Below are 16,268 nucleotides of genomic sequence, written 5' to 3'. Positions count from 1 at the left end.
GTGAAAGAGTAAGTGGGAGCTCACTTGGTGAATGCAGAATTATGAGGAAGCAAAGTCTCCTAGACTTACAAATTACAATATTTTAGTAGGTGTAATCTTTGTAGTGAAACGTTGCCCATATGGTACCAGGTGGTGAAATGTATGAAGGTCTTTTGGTTATTTCAGAAAGATTGAAGCCATTTTACCAGGACGAATCCAATAGTCTTGTTTGGAGTTTGGAAATCATCATGTGAAGTTAAAATGGTGAGAGCTAAAAGCCTAGTGCTCAGAGTAGCTGTGTCAAATGCTGCACTTTAAATTGGAGTCTGTGTTTTCCTTGCCAAAGATGATAAGGGTTGACGTAAGCAAGACTGAAGTGTGTGTTCAAATAGAGATATATTTTTGCTTTCAAAGAGGTATTTCAAAAACGTAATTGTGATATGTCCTATATATCTTCCTGTGATTTTAGCATTCTTTTGCTTCCGGAGGATAAATTTGGGGGAAAAGGGGGAGGGGGGGAAGCAAAAAAACAGAGCTTCCTTTCATGCATTGTCATTGCTCATGTCTTACATGAAGAGAAATATTGGTATAACTTCATATGTGTTATGTGTTGTCCTGTATGAACTGATAGATACATTGATGTTATACAAGATTTTTATTTTTTACTTGGACACATGGAATACAAATATACACATGTGTGAATACATATAAGATCAATAATATACTGTATATTAATTATATATTAGAGATGTGCATTCTGACTGAATTTTATATTAAAATAAGATTTCCTAAAATGCAGGCAAGGATATATTGGTTTCTAGGTGATAGCAGTGGCTATAAGGGGTTAAATAATTAGTAGCACAATGAAACACAGTAGCACCTAGCGGGACACATTTGAAAATATAGCCAAAGAAAATGCCTCTTCAAACAGGCTAATACTAGAGTTGATCAGTGTAATGTTGGATTCTCAGTGTCTTATACACAACATCTTTTCTCTCCAGGGGATGACATCTCAGTGCTTTGGTTTGTGATCCAATGTATTTTTATTGTTTCTGGACATTTTAAGCTAGTTAGTCTAGTTAACAAAAACTACTGCTTCTCAGTCATGTTCTTAACAAAATATCCATGGAAACAAACTCATAAGCATAACACTATGGTAGTAAAGATAACTGTAATGTTTAACTTTTTGTGTTTGTGTTAATTCATACAATCTGTAACCTGTAGCATTTTCTGTTACCAACGGTCTACAACACTGTACGTGTTAAATATTAACATGACCAGGTATTCTGGGTTGAGTAGAGAACAAAGCTGGTGGAGAATGATCTTTTGTGTGAACAGTCAGACAGGGGCTGTGTCTCAACTGCATACATACTACTTTAGTTAGTCTGCAGTTTGAGTCAAGGGTGTTTGCTTTTTCCTCATTTATCAGACTAGAGCCTCCATCAGTGGGTATGCTGTACAGTGCCCTCTGGTGGACTGCAAAGTTAATACATGGGGCTTACATGTATACAATGTTTTAAAAAGTTAATCTGCATATAATTAATGGTCCGTATTTCATTTTGGATTTTCAAAATTTTCTTCAATTTTTATTTGTGTCCAGACCATATTTTGCATTTTAATTTCACATTTCATTAATTTTTGTTATATTAATTTTCAAATATACAATATTTATCCTGTAGTATAGAGGCCATGCACATCCCTAATACATATAAAAACATACAGCATACATATACAGCGTGTCATATTTGAATATAGACACTTTATGCCCAAATTTGTATACATTTCAACTCGCCTAACATTTTTAATTCAAGATTTTGCTGTTTCCGGGTCCCACATCTAAGACCTTGGTCATATATTGTACATGTGCAACTCATGAGAGGTCATCTGGAGTCTGTTGAAGATATTGGCTCTAGATATTGTTCAAGGGAAGCTATATTTCAGAATGTGCCAGAGAGAGGAAGCTGCTGGATTATTTTATTTCTGTTATGTTTTATAAAGTTCTTTAACCCTTTATCTATATACTCACTAACAATGGGCTTTATTTTATTCTCTGCATGAATACCTAGCATAAAGAGATTCAATTTCTTTCAGCATGGGGGTCATGGCATTTTTAGGAATGATATATTTATTCAAATGTTTATTTTATTATTATTATTATTATTATTATTATGTTTTAGCAAATGAAGCAACCCAGGATTTGTCTGTCAGTGTCCTCTCTTTCCATATTTGATGTTCCTGGGCAGAAGCTTCAGTGTGTTATTCCTGACTACTTCTGGGCAGTTTGTCTATTTATATTTTTGTTTGTTTTATTTATTTATTTTTGGCAGGCAGAAACAGAGCCATGTTATTTTATTAATGCATGAATTATTTATTGGATCTGAGAAATGAAACATATTTTGTCAGCTTTGAAAATGTCCCAGCAGCATTGAAATGGAAAAAAAAAATACTCTTCAGACTACAACTGTTTGACTTCCATGACAATGAGGAAAATTAAATTTTTGTCTCACGTCATTTCAGCAAAACAATGGCATATGTTCTATGTGTTTTACAATGTAATAACATAGCAATGTGTTAAGTGTTCAGTGTTACGTTACCGAGAATGCAATTCAGATTACAAACTGTGTTTTATGACAATAAGGGGAAAAACGTGTTCATTATTGGGTCAGTATAACAACACAATGGGTGCTATGTTCTTACAGTGTAACAACAGTAATAAGATATTACTAAATGTTCAGTATTAGCTCAGAAGTATTGCAAACTTTTTCTTTGAAAAGTCTACCAAAAAAAAAAAAAAAAGCTAATTTTCAAGCGTGTCTCCATAACGTCCATTAGACTTGTGATAAATATATATCCTGATATTCCTGAATATACTCAATATGTTTAACTATATCCAGTGTATACTATTGAGTATTAGCAACGTGAAATGTGACACCAACAACTAATCTTTCACAAAGTAAATGAGAATTCCATTGCTGTTCTAAATTTTTTTTAAAGGTTTGGAAGTGTGGACATGCCACAACCAATGTTCAGCGATAAGCCATAGATGGAAATATGCTGGATATAAGCATCTGAAGCACAAGGCTAACGTGGTATGATGAGAAATTGAAACATTCTCAAGAAAATGATTCCTGGCATTTAGAAGCTATTGAAAGTTTAGTTGCAGTGACTTGTGAATGCAACATTTAAGACTTTTTAATTCTGCATGATTCAAACGTGGAGTGTAAGCATTTATTTGGTTTCAATTTCAAACTCTACAGAAATACCTTAGCTATCTAGATCCACAGCTTCTGTGCTTATGTCAATGATGCTCATCCAGTATAAGCATATTCTATTACCTGTCTCTGAATTCAGCAGTTGTGTCTTTGGAGGGCTGCAGAAAGTGTTATTTGTCACATGTATCTTGTATCATACCATTGCTGTTACACTGAAGTGTAAAAGTAGTATGTGTATAACACTACGACTACATGGAGTTGAAAATGTTTGTCTACAATCAAAATTGACCACCATGTATACCAGTAGATATCCAACTACTATGTAGTTACAGTAAAAATGAAAACTGCTACTCTGGATTCTCTTTTGTTTTCCTTGCCTAATCTCAGGGGACAAAGCTTGACTTTTTTTTTTTTTCATAAAATAGTACATTGTCAAGGACAAATATTAAAGAAACATCATTTAATTAACACTGTTAAAACGATATGGTCCTATATGGGTCCTGAGAGGTGCAAATGTCATCAAACTCAATGGCCTTAAAATTGCATGACTATTACAGGTGCAATAACTGAATAAATATGTATTAACAATTCATAAATAGACAATTTACTGCCAAATACATATTCCCATATTAAACACTTAGTGCATTTTTTATAAATGAGCATGTAATATTACATGTATTATAACTGAATATAGTGTCGCAGTCCCACAGCTCCAGGGACCTGAAGGTTGTGGGTTCAAGTCCCGCTCCGGGTGACAGTCTGTGTGGAGTGTGGTGTTCTCCCTGTGTCCACGTGGTTTTCCTCCGGGTGCTCCGGTTTCCTTCTACAGTCCAAAAATACACTGGTAGATGGATTGGCTACTCAAGTGCCGATAGGTGTGTGAGTGTCACCCTTCAAAGGACTGGCGCCCCCTCCAGGGTGTGTTCCTGCCTTGCGCCCAGTGGTTCTGGGTAGGCTTTGGACCAACTGCGAACCTGAACAGGAAAAGCAGTTTTAGACAATGAATGAATGAACATAGCTAAATATATTTACTAACAAATAACTGTTTAATTACACTTATTACACATTCTTACATGCTTATTCATAAATATTTGGTAACTTTTTTTAAACTGACAATTATTACCTTTTAATATGAACATATTATATGCTTATTTAAAAAAGAAACCACTAATTTAACATTGGAAGTGTTCAAAGATGTATTCCTCTCAGTCTAACAATGGAGAAGAAGAAGGGAAAAAAAAGGTGTAACACCTGACCAAGCTATTAATCAGACATGACCCCAAATAGCTTGAGACCCTTCAGCCTCCATTACAATGTGTTTACTCCCAGAGAACCATCAGCATTCAGTGAAGTACCTCTGTAGGTGATAATTAACCAGAAGGTCAATTTCTGTTATCTGTCCAGAACAAAACGGGCTCTTCCCACTCATTGGCTTGGGCCCTTCAGTAATAATCCTGCCATGTGTTTGGACAGGGCTGTCTGTTTACCAGGTAAACAATGTTATCTCAATAGCACTGTGCTAATGCATCGACTAAATGACAAGCACAGCAGGTAAGGGCTAAACAAGTCTCCTTCTCTTTCCACTCCACTCCTCTGCACCTCACTGCTGACATATCTGCTAATTGAAGCCAATTGGTGTGTAATGGCTCCTGTGTAGAAAAAAATAAAAAGTCTATTTACATAACAGCAGGCAGCAAAATACAAATTGTGGGAAGTATAAATAGGGCCAATTAAGCAATAATCTAATACTAGATATGAAGTCGAAAATTGATGTTTACTCTTGAAAGTTATGTACATATATTAGCTAAATTTATAGCTAAATTTTTTAGCTATACAAAACATTTGTATAAATATCAAGTTGTGAGAACCAGATAAGCAGCACTCTCAAGCTTTAAATCAAGCTTCACTCTTCATAAAGCCTTTTTCCACCAAATTTTCCACACTTTCTTTGAACTGGTTCAGTTTAGGACTCTTAGAACCTTGGTGCTATCCAGTGAACTGGCCCATGTTTCCGAATATTTTCATGGCAACGAATGATATGTCATAAGTAGGGGGCATTGCCTGTTTCCAGAAGAGTGTCATGGTTTACAGAGGGATCATTTCGTAGTGATACATAATACACGTGTAAATAACAGCACGAAAATTCGCCAATGCTCTTTGAGTGGGCTGACCACATGCCCAGAAAACATTTCTTTTTTAATCAGAAATTGGATAATGGGTTATTACCCATTTTGTTTCCTTTTTATTTTAAAACAAGAATGTCCCCATCCAGCTCCACATGATAATGATGCATTATTTGAGGCCCTGAGCCCTTTCTGGAGCTTCTTTAGCTTGAAATGCCAATAGAATGAATCACAATTCATCCCAAAGGAGCTAATATAGTTTTCATTACAGTTAGACATATACAGTTAGGAACTTTTGTGCACTTTCAAAACACAGGGTTCATCAAGGGTTCTTTAGTTAAGACAATGGTTCTAGTTAGAGCCATGTGTTCAGTATAGAACTATTTACATTTTGAAATGCCTCTTTCCACTGATGAAATGGTTCTACAGATTGATGAAAAAACTTTATCTTCTATGTAGCACCTTTTTTTTTGTATAGCAACAAAACAGGTTCTACTATTGTTAAGTCTGTTTTTGTTATGAGAATAGCCTTTTAGTGCTATATAAAACCATATACATCACATTTTGAAGAACCATTTCACCATGCAACTGGTAGAACGCGTGGTTCTAAGTAGAATCATTGCATTTACAAAAGAGTCTCTCTTGTGGAGCTGGAAAGAACCTGTGTAGTTTACTAGAAGTGTTCCAAATTAAGTTTGTGAATAGGAACTTGTTGGACAAGGGCAATCTGGTGCCAGGGAAAGGGGGTGTATGCAAACTGGCACTTTAACCTGATCAATTACTTAGTGAGTGTGTGAGAAACTGAGTGTGTGTGGCACACAGACCCTGACGAGCATTAACTAAGGCATATTTGGCATTATGAGCTTTGCCCAAGAACTCTGAGGCTTGTTACCTGAGTGAAGAATTGAACCGTAGTCCTCTGCTTGGAAGGCAGCAGTGTTACGTACTACACTATGCTAAGAGACTAGCCCTAATATGAGCGTATCCTTTTTAATTGTCAAATACCCCTACAGCACACTCTGTAAGATTAGGTTTTTCTCGTCTTAAAAAGACTCTCTCCGTAGATGAAGATCATAGGCTTGCAATAAACATCATAAAACACCTTGGAGGGAGCAGCAAATAGACTGAGAGATCAAGCATCTCTCACTGGAGAAATAATAGTCTTAACTCCATTATCTACTCACTCATCCCCAACAAAGGAAGCCTAAATAGAGAACTCATAGGCAGAGTGAGAAAGAGAAAGCAGAAATGAGGATCCTCCTGCATCCATTTACCTCATTATGTTGCCATGGCAACAGGCCCGGAGGCTGGCACTCTGAGATGCCGAGGCGTGAGCGTGTGGAGAGGAGTGGCGGCGGTGGTGAGGGGGTGTAGGGCATGGGCCTGACCGGCCCACTCACACTAAACTGAGCTGGCATTCTGGAAAAGCCACAGTGTGATACGTGTTATACCCAGTGGTCTCAACCCAGGGGTCACAACCCTCCTGGAAGTTTGGGAAGTATTGAGGTTGTTAGTTTTTAAAGAAGATTCATACAGAAAAGTGGGAAGCTTTACAAATTGTTCTCCATAAAATCTCAGCTCCAGGGGGAACACAGCAGGTTTTCTCTGCTTCAGTGCACAACTGCAACACATGTGGATCATATTTGTTGAGGGAAGGAACCATTGAACCTGTATGCCAATGTATTCTACATTTACTTATTTGGATTGAAACCAGCTTGATCTTGACAAACCCAGGTGTACAGTCTCAGAAAAAACATTCTCTATAATAAAGTGAAATGGTATGAAAGCCTAATATCACACAGTTCTGGCCACTGTGTGATATGTATCAGGTGTGTTTTTTAAATGTGCTGAAATGTTAAATTACTGATACACAAAATTAAATTGTTTCAGCAATTTTTTTCAACACCTGGAGGGACCTGGAGGTTGTGGGTTCGATTCCCGCTCCGGGTGACTGTCTGTGAGGAGTTGGTGTGTTCTCCCCGTGTTCGCATGGATTTCCTCCGGGTGCTCGGCTTTCCTCCGGGTGCGCCGGTTTCCTTCCACAGTCCAAAAACACACGTTGGTAGGTGGACTGACGCCCCCTCCAGGGTGTATTCCCGCCTTGTGCCCAATGATTCCAGGTAGGCTCTGGACCCACTGCGACCCTGAACTGGATAAGTGGTTACAGATAATGAATGAATGAACTACTATCAAGTTTGTTTAACAGGTAATCAGTAATCAAATTTATAACCCATTCATTTTGTTGTAAAAGGAATCTCAGAACCTCTTCCCAATTTCAGGGTGGGTGGAAAAACACTCAAATTATGTTGCCATTTAAGGTGGTTTGGTGCACTGCATCATCTGGACGGGGAGGAGAGGTTGGGTACCACTCCATGGCTCTATCACTGCTCCATGTGTCAGGATCACGGAGCGGACTGACTGAGGGCAGACACATTCGCTAAAACACAATAAACGTTTATTCACGGAACAATAACAAAACAGAGACTTTTAACAGAAGGTAAACAAGCCAAACTGGAGACAAGGAAATAAACAGGGTAAACGGGACAGACGGACAACAAAGCGAAACGACGACAATAGGAAATGAAACAACGACGGGGAAAACTACGGAGACAGACAGGTAACATGACTGACAGGACTGAAGACAACGGAGAAATGAGAAATGTTCGACAAACAGGACGTGAGACAAGAGGGCTTAAGTACAAGACATAAATGAGACACACCTGGACAGATAACGAGGAGGATGGGTTAACAGATGACACAGACGAGGAGGCGGAACAAAGGCAGGACAAGGGCGGAGACAAGAACATAAATAAAAACATAGCCATGTGCTGAGAAAGAGCACATGACCGGGGAAAACAGACACGACGAGACGAGGGCGTGACACCGTGTTTCCTCTGACACAAAAGAAACCCTTTGAAAACCTGTAGGTTTAAACGTACATTTACACTGTTTGTACTTTTTTGTGAACAATAATGTACCTGTACAGTACCTTTTTATCTGACACTGTGCTATGAGCGCAAATCACATTGCTGAGAAAGTCTTCTATAATCTGCCATTTAGCTTTCTCTTGTGAAGGGAAGTGTGATGGAGGAGCTGACAGGTCAGAAGGGTTCCTCAGAGCTCAGTGCTGGGTCCTATTTAGTCTCTCTCCATTAGCTGATGTCCATTGAAAAGGCATTAGAGAGCAGCAGTCACCTCAGATTAAACTGTCACCAGGTTGTAGCCTCCATTTTTCTCTCTCACTCTCGCTCTCTCTCTTACACACACTCACTCCCTCCCTCTCCACTAAATATAATCAACCAAAGATATTGATCACACGTCAGTGCACAGTGAATATTTTCATGGCACAGGACTCTAACACCCTAACATAAGATGAGCAGGTGTCTGCTCACCTTTAGGCTGTATAGTATATACTCTTGAAGGTGGTTATTATATATAAGACAAGGGTTCTATATAGAACCAGAAACATACAAAGAACCATTTGCTTAAAGGATTTCTTTCATCATGAAATGATCTTCTGATTGATGGAAACATACTTTATATAGAACCATTTTGAAAAGTGTTATAGCACCAAGAAAGGTTCTGCACTAATGCCATGCTTGTAACAGTAAAATAACCCTTTTTTGGTGCTATAATGTGTTTTTTTTAAACAATAGAACCATTCATTGAATTTTAATCAAACTGAAAAAGGCTTTTCTTTTTAATAATGCCAGTGGTCCTTTTTGAGTGTTTTTTCAGTATAGAACCGTACATTTTTTTTAATATTATACCCAATGGGCCCTCAACCTTTGCTGTATGTTTAAGGAAATATTTACATTTGTTGAACAGTACCTTTGTATTCCTGATGAGGGATTAAACACAGCACAGAGGGTAACATAGTGATGACTGGACAACATTGATAGATTCACTGGGAGAACTGTAGGTGGAATTAAACCAAGTGAAATTACAGAGAGCTGAGTGTACTCCTCTGTATTTTTTCATCTCGTCCTCTCGTTTTCTCCCTCCGCTTGGCGAGAGTGAGTGAATTGTAAAGTAAGCTGTGACCCAGAAACCCCTCTGAGGCTGAGGAGGAGAGAGCTGACACCTCAGGAGGGATCTCAGAGCACCAGGCTGGAAAAGAGGTGAAGTGGGACACTCGGGTTACAGTACTACATCCTCTGAGGCTTAGAGACAATCCTTCAGAACTCTCATTTACACATTACTCCCAGCTCACCTCAGATGACCAGTTGACCAGCAAAGACAAACTTGGTGATGCATAATGGGAAGGGATATGGATAATAACATATACATTATGCTGAGTTCAGGACCAAGCTGAAACTGGGAAGTTTCAGTCATACATGTGAATTTGTACGTCTAACTCAACTCCCATTCGGAATGTTGCCATTTCTCTGGAGATCTCCATGTTGCGTCTTTGGGATGTTATTTCAGCCTGCAGTGCCCATGCTTTAAAAAATATGTCTATTATTGTGGGAAAACACTAATCTCTGGTTTGCTTACATTCAGAAGCTCCATGTCATTGTGTTTGAGGGGAAGAAACGACTTCAACTTTAACTCATCTGTAAGTTTTTATTCACTGTTTGAATTACCACAAAAACTCATATGTAACTTGAGTTGTGTAGTGTTGTAACATTTTCGGTTTTGTTTACTTTCATGCAGTTAGCTGTTTCCTGAATTTGGAAATATTTTCACCTTAGGAAATTCAAAACAGCTAATATTACCCAGCTATGAGGCAGGAATAGAGCAATATTCTCATCTTGGAGTTCACGCTGTTGTCTTCAAACCTGCGGATGCCTTTGCTTTAACCCTAACTATTGTTGTTGTTGTTTTTTTTTTTTTTTCTAGGACTTCGTGAACACATTAGACCCATTTCGAACACACATCCTCAGAATTTTATAGAAAGTCCTTTTTTTTGATTAATATCGTGAACGTCATCTTTAAGATAATAATTAATTCAATTTTTTTCAACATTTATTTGTATTATAGTCTTTGAACCGAGAAATATGATTGAAAAATTCCTATGTAAATTCAGGCCTTTAAATTGCAAGATTTGCATGTGACTCACATCTGTTCGTGAGAGCATTACACAAACACAAAACTCTGCTGTTTCTAATCCTTTTGAGTTTATAGTTAAGTTAAGTCAAAATTAAGGGTTAAATTTAAAGCATGTTTTAAGGGTAGTTTTTCACATTTTGTTGCCAGAAATTCACATGAACATCCACAGATATATTTAGTGCACATTTTACAATTATCAGTTATATTTAGTACACATTCTCTGAATTCATTTGTGAATTTACCTTGAGACTAACTTTGTGGTTTAATGAGAGAATTGAAAATATCAGACTTTAGGTTTTGAGTATAATCTTTCCTCACAGTGCTCTACACTCTTAAATACAATGGTTCCTTAAAGGTTCTTTAGTAAATAAAATGGTTGTGTATATAACTAGGAACACTTGGAGCCCTTTGCATGATTAGAGGGTCCTTTGCATTGTGAAAGCGTTCTTCATTTTCATGGAAAATATGCTAAGGTTCTTCTATGGTTACAGTATCAAGCTTTACAATAGAGCAATGCCATATAGGACACGTTTGCCATGTGGTGACATATTGTAGAACATTTTTCTGATAGGTGTTAAATAGAACCATCTATAGCACATTTTCTATCAACCTAAAGAACACTTTCACTGTGCAAAGAACCCAAAGAACATTCTTTAAATGTTTAGGGTTCTATATGAAAGCATTTTCTTTATTATGTAATCCTTGAAGAGCCATCGTTTTAAGTGTGATAGGTCAAACAGGGCCCTGTTACAGAGAGAACCAAGACTGCTCTGAACAGTTTGATATAAAAGATACGGGATCAAGGGCATTGGAAGGGGAGTTTGAAAAAGTGTGCAAAAAATGCCTTTAGAACTCAGAGGGTTAGTGATATTGCTAAATAAATACGGGATGTTTGGCTGTAATGTTAAAATATTTTGTGCTTGCTTTCATGTAAGAAGAATGCTAGAATGAGCACCACAAACTTGTGTTCCTATGTTGTCAATAATGAATTATGTATACCTCGGTTTTTCCATACTGAAGTCCCGGTCGTGTTGGTGCTCTCAGAAAATATCACAGTGCATCCAACAGTAAAGTCAACGTGAACCTTGGGAAGACACATCACTGGGAAGATGTTACATTAAACCAGCGGTTACCAAAGTGGGGGACTAATGGTGGTCAGGGGATCTGCATATTTGAGAAATGTGGTTGAAAAGTATGAGAACCAATGGGTTTTGATTGCTTTAAAGCTACACACATTCACTTAACCACACACTCAAGACATGACTCAGTTGGAAGCCTCAACTTTCAAGGTTAAGTCTCTAGGGTTTGGGGATCGGATGTTGGCAATAATCGCTCTGAAATGATGGTGGAAACCTTAACAAGTCAGCTTGAATGATAGGGTAGAGGCATTGCGTTTGGAGCCGGAGTGACGTTTTCAATTGCCACTCTTTTGTCTTAGTGAGGGGAGATGGATATAGATGGGCGGGAGAGGTGAGGAGGTTGAGGAAGAGAGAGAGAGACAGAAGGAGGGAGGGTTAGACAGAGTGACGTGTCAGTGACTGTGGGAGTGTGACAGAGGGAGACGGGTGTGTGTGTGTGTGTGTGTGTGTGTGTGTGTGGTGAGGGGTGTATGTGTGTGTAACAGGATTACAGGGTGATAGACAGGCGAGCCTAGCGACGGGATGAGTGTGTGTTCAGAGCTGCAGGGCTCAGGGCCCATCTCCTTCTCTTTATCTCGCCCTGTCCATCAGGATCTGTCTCACTCTTTCTCCATCTACAGAGCTGTCTGTCTCTGTGTAGTTGTCGTTGAAAATTTTGTGGACTACTATTTATATAGTTTATATATTCTTATTTATCACCATTCATAAATATTCACATTAAGACCAAAAAGTTTTGTAAACATCTTTTAATTATTTACAGTGGTGTACCAGGGTATTAACTGGTAGCTTGTGTCTTATATGCTGCATCAGCTTCTATATGGAATTGATTGACAGCCCATCACGATTTACTTAGATTAGTACAGGAATTGATGTAATATCAACAAAATGGAATTATATTTAAATTAATAGTGTCTCAATTAAAAAAATGTAAGTGTAATGTGTAATTACAAAAATGAAGTCAAAATGCTAGTATTTTTTATTTTTTTTTTAGATGAAATAAATGTGTAGTGTGATCTGCATGACAAAGTGGCCAGAGGAAACCATTCTTTTTAACTTATTATAATATCTCAATGTATTATTAATGATTTTTGAATTGATATCTCTTAATTTGCCCTTAGCATTGAACACAGAAGATTTCATAGAAAAATGTATGCAGCTCATTGCTCAAACATGAGCAAAGTAGAAGACGAAACAGGAGCTCTGCATGAGAGAGCAAGAGAAAGAGAGGAAGGGTAAGAGTAAGAGTTATGATTTTTAATACAAATATTTGTGTAATTTAGATGTACTACATCTACTTTTTTTTTACCTCAATAGTAGCAATGCTGTGTTTACATTGTTAAATAAAACTAGAAATACAACACTAGGCTCTGTAAAAGGAGTGAATTATTGGGGGGTTTGGCCAAATATGGTGAAATGCTTTATTAGTATTAAAAACACTAACAGGTCCTACATTCCTCTGTGCATTAACATATATTAATTTTGTCAGCATTGCTTTATTGTAGATGCCAGAACATTGCTGTGAGGATCTGATGTATGAGGGATTTATAAATTAGTTTAAAGCTGTTGGATGATTAGTCATCCTAATTGTGTGCCTTGGGGTGCCATTACTCCAATTTCACTGCTCCACATGCCTGTGTTGGGAGGATTTATACACCTCTTGCTAATGTACATGGTGACCTTTGGCCCATGAGCAAGTGTTCCACAACATGTCCTTGCTTTTCTACTCTGTCAGAAAAACTCTGTCATTATGGTGGCACCCTCAAGGGTTAAATGTAGTGAAAGTATAAAGTATAAAAAGGCAACAAAACAATTGCAAAGGTAGTCTACGCCTCCCGCCTTTTCAATAACTGAACCTATTTTTACAGGGCCCCCTAGTGGTCATCCAAGTGGCAGGATGAAAGCAAGTGACATTTTTTTTATTTATTGTGATTAATTCATTTTTCTTCAGGTTTAAACTTGGTGATAGAAGGGTTACAGCATATGCATATGCTTTAGCATGAAACAAATCAAAACTAGAGCTTTCCTTGTACTACCATTCCTCAAACCACTGCTTAAAAGGTGCATAAGGCTTTCTTTCTTGTTGGATGCATTGTTTTTTTTCTCTCTTTGAGCACAAGGGCTTATTCGGAGCAGAGATTTGGATCGGTATTGACTCATACATTGTGTTTATTGATGTTTTAAAGTTTCCCCCCTCCCATATATTAATGTGCCACAAACAGGAAGTTAATATCACCAACCATTCCCATTTTATTAAGGTGTATCCATATAAATGGACCACCCTACAAAGTCAATAGTTTAAATTGAGGAAACCAATTCTTTATACATGTACATACTTACATCACCCTCACCCCCCCACACACTCCCACACCTGCCACAGACACATAAATACACATACATATCTATCAGTCGTTTAATGCAGAGACCTGCACTTGTGAAGAGCTGACATAGCACCAGTGCGAATTACTGCACCTTATATTCTGAAATATCAGCAGAACTAAACATCACGCCATCCCACTCATATTCAGTAAACATCCATCACACCTTCCCCATATTCTGGACACACTTTCTATGGCAGTTTGGCCTGAATCTGTGCAAACCTTGCTACATTTGTCAAAATACACTATATTCAAATCTATGCACACACTTTTCTAACTGGTGAATTCAGTTGCTTTAAATTAGAGTTGTGTACATAGTTGGTATAATTTCCATAAAATAGCACTATTCATAGAATCTGAATACCACATGTAAGCTGGAGGGATATAAAGTCCCCAACCCACCTCCAGGATTAGGCTGGTAAGTGATGGAGCATACAATTGCTATCCTTGTACATGTAGCAATACCATACTTTGCAACTGTAGTTTTGAAAAAATGAACTGTTACTGGAGTGATCAAAGAGTGGAATCAGGGGACCAGAGCTTTGCTGATTGTGTCTCTGTCACACACTCTTGCACAACATGAAGTCTGTGTTCTTGGCTTTACATGAAGACAGTGGATTAGTGAATGCTGCCTGATTTGAAAGGTCGCCCTTAACTTGGTGTCCATATGTCTTCTGTGGTGCAGACATATGGGGGATTTATGATCAAAGGAATACAGGAGCATCACTGTGACTGTGGCAATGTGTGAAAGAGGCATCTGCCAGGCTAAACTAGAGATCACTCACACACACACAATGTTGTATCTGTGAAGTTTGAGAACATTCCATAGACTTCCATTCATTTTGTAAAGATTTACTATTATCTTTTCCATAAGAACTACTGGCTTAACCCTAACCCTAACTTTAACCCAACCATGTATTCACCCTAAAATGTAATGGTCCCCACAATGTCAATGTGTAAAAAAGGATTTGCTCTTTACAATGTGATATATTCCTGCTATACACACATATACACACTAGTATCTGTCAATTGTGGGGACATTACATAGAACTCCCTCTTTTATGGAGACTTCCCATTCAACTTTCCATAAATACTACTAGCTTAGCGTAACCCTAATCTTAACCCACCTTTTCTTCGCCTTAAAATGTAATGTTTTACAGTGTGGGGACCAGCTGGTGGTCCCCACAATGAAGACAAGCCCACACATTGTTTGTGTGTAAACATGTTTTAGTCCCCGAAATGTAATATAAATGTATTTCTGGTGTACACACACACTATTGCTATCTACCCAAAGTAGCTCACAATAACAACATACTGATAATATTTCTTCTGATATTGCGAGCAATCATCTGAATTTAATTGCCTTGTCTTGTCTCTTCGCTAATCATCCATCACTCATGGTGCTGTGTGAAACGGCCTTGTTAAGAATGAATGGGCTTTAATGTGACATTCCACGGAGACCACATCCATCTAATGTGATTGATGATCGTGTTTCTCATCAGATTAATCCAGCAAAACTGATTGGCTTATATGAGAGAGAGAGAGAGAGAGAGAGAGAGAGAGAGAGAGAGAGAGAGAGAGAGAGAGAGAGAGAAATACAGCATTCCCAAAGCAATCTATGCCCAGGAAATCTTGTCACAAATTAGGTCAAGCTATTAGCCATTTATCTAAGGCCTGTCTTGTTGATCTTTCAGCTTCCTAATGATAGTGAACATGATGTCCAGGATGCAGTGGTTATTGGAGTTTCCTAATTGATCAGATTGAGTGACAAAAACAGTTTTCGATCATAAAAGTTTAGTCAACAGTGCTGTCGTTGCTGCATGGCTCCAGGACCTGGTTATTTTGGGTTCAGTCCTCACCTTGGGTCAATTGTCTGTGTGGAGTTCAGTGTGTTCTCTCTATGTCCACCACCCAGCTAATAGGGTTTTGTTGGGAAATGCATCTGAAGTAAAACTTGAGAAAGTTGACTCTGGGGTTTTTTCACAGTCACTGCAATAAATCTTCAGTACATTGTGGAACATTGCCATGAGGGCCACATTACATTCAATCATAAGAGCATTAACGAGGTTGAGGACTGATACTGTATAATTAATTCCGGATTACCGACTTCACTCCAACTGGAATGACAACATGGTTCCACTGCAGCACAACACATTCCTGTCTGGATACTTCAAGACATGAGATTCTGATACTGTATCCAACATCCCATTTCTGTATAGCAGGCATACAGTTTTTAATACAAAATAACAGGTTATTATGCAGTTGAGTTGAGTAGTTCTGGCAGACATAGCACCTAAACATCAGAACATACAAATCTGCTGAAGCAAAGCAGGTTTGGACCTGGCCAGTACTTGGACGAGAGATTTCCTTGGCAAAAAATTGGGTCTG

At 38.1% G+C, this 16,268-nt stretch overlaps 1 protein-coding gene across 2 annotated transcripts in view; it reads left to right on the top strand.

Annotated features, from left to right (window-relative positions):
* lrrc38b (leucine rich repeat containing 38b) overlaps positions 1-16,268 on the top strand; it is a 67,361-nt gene that overhangs the window by 35,204 nt on the left and 15,889 nt on the right. The window contains exon 3 of one of the 2 annotated variants that reach the window (XR_010802766.1): positions 12,624-12,737. The exons of the other annotated variant lie outside the window; for it this stretch is intronic. The gene's annotated coding sequence lies outside the window, so the exon portion shown is untranslated. Of the gene's footprint in view, positions 1-12,623; positions 12,738-16,268 lie in introns of those variants that run through there. 2 annotated transcript variants of the gene reach the window in all.

This window comes from Hoplias malabaricus, chromosome 5 (assembly GCF_029633855.1).
Source record: "Hoplias malabaricus isolate fHopMal1 chromosome 5, fHopMal1.hap1, whole genome shotgun sequence".
Taxonomy (NCBI): Eukaryota; Metazoa; Chordata; class Actinopteri; order Characiformes; family Erythrinidae; genus Hoplias; species Hoplias malabaricus.
The sequence above is the reverse complement of the archived record's forward strand: the minus strand, read 5'-3'. Positions and strand labels throughout refer to the sequence as shown.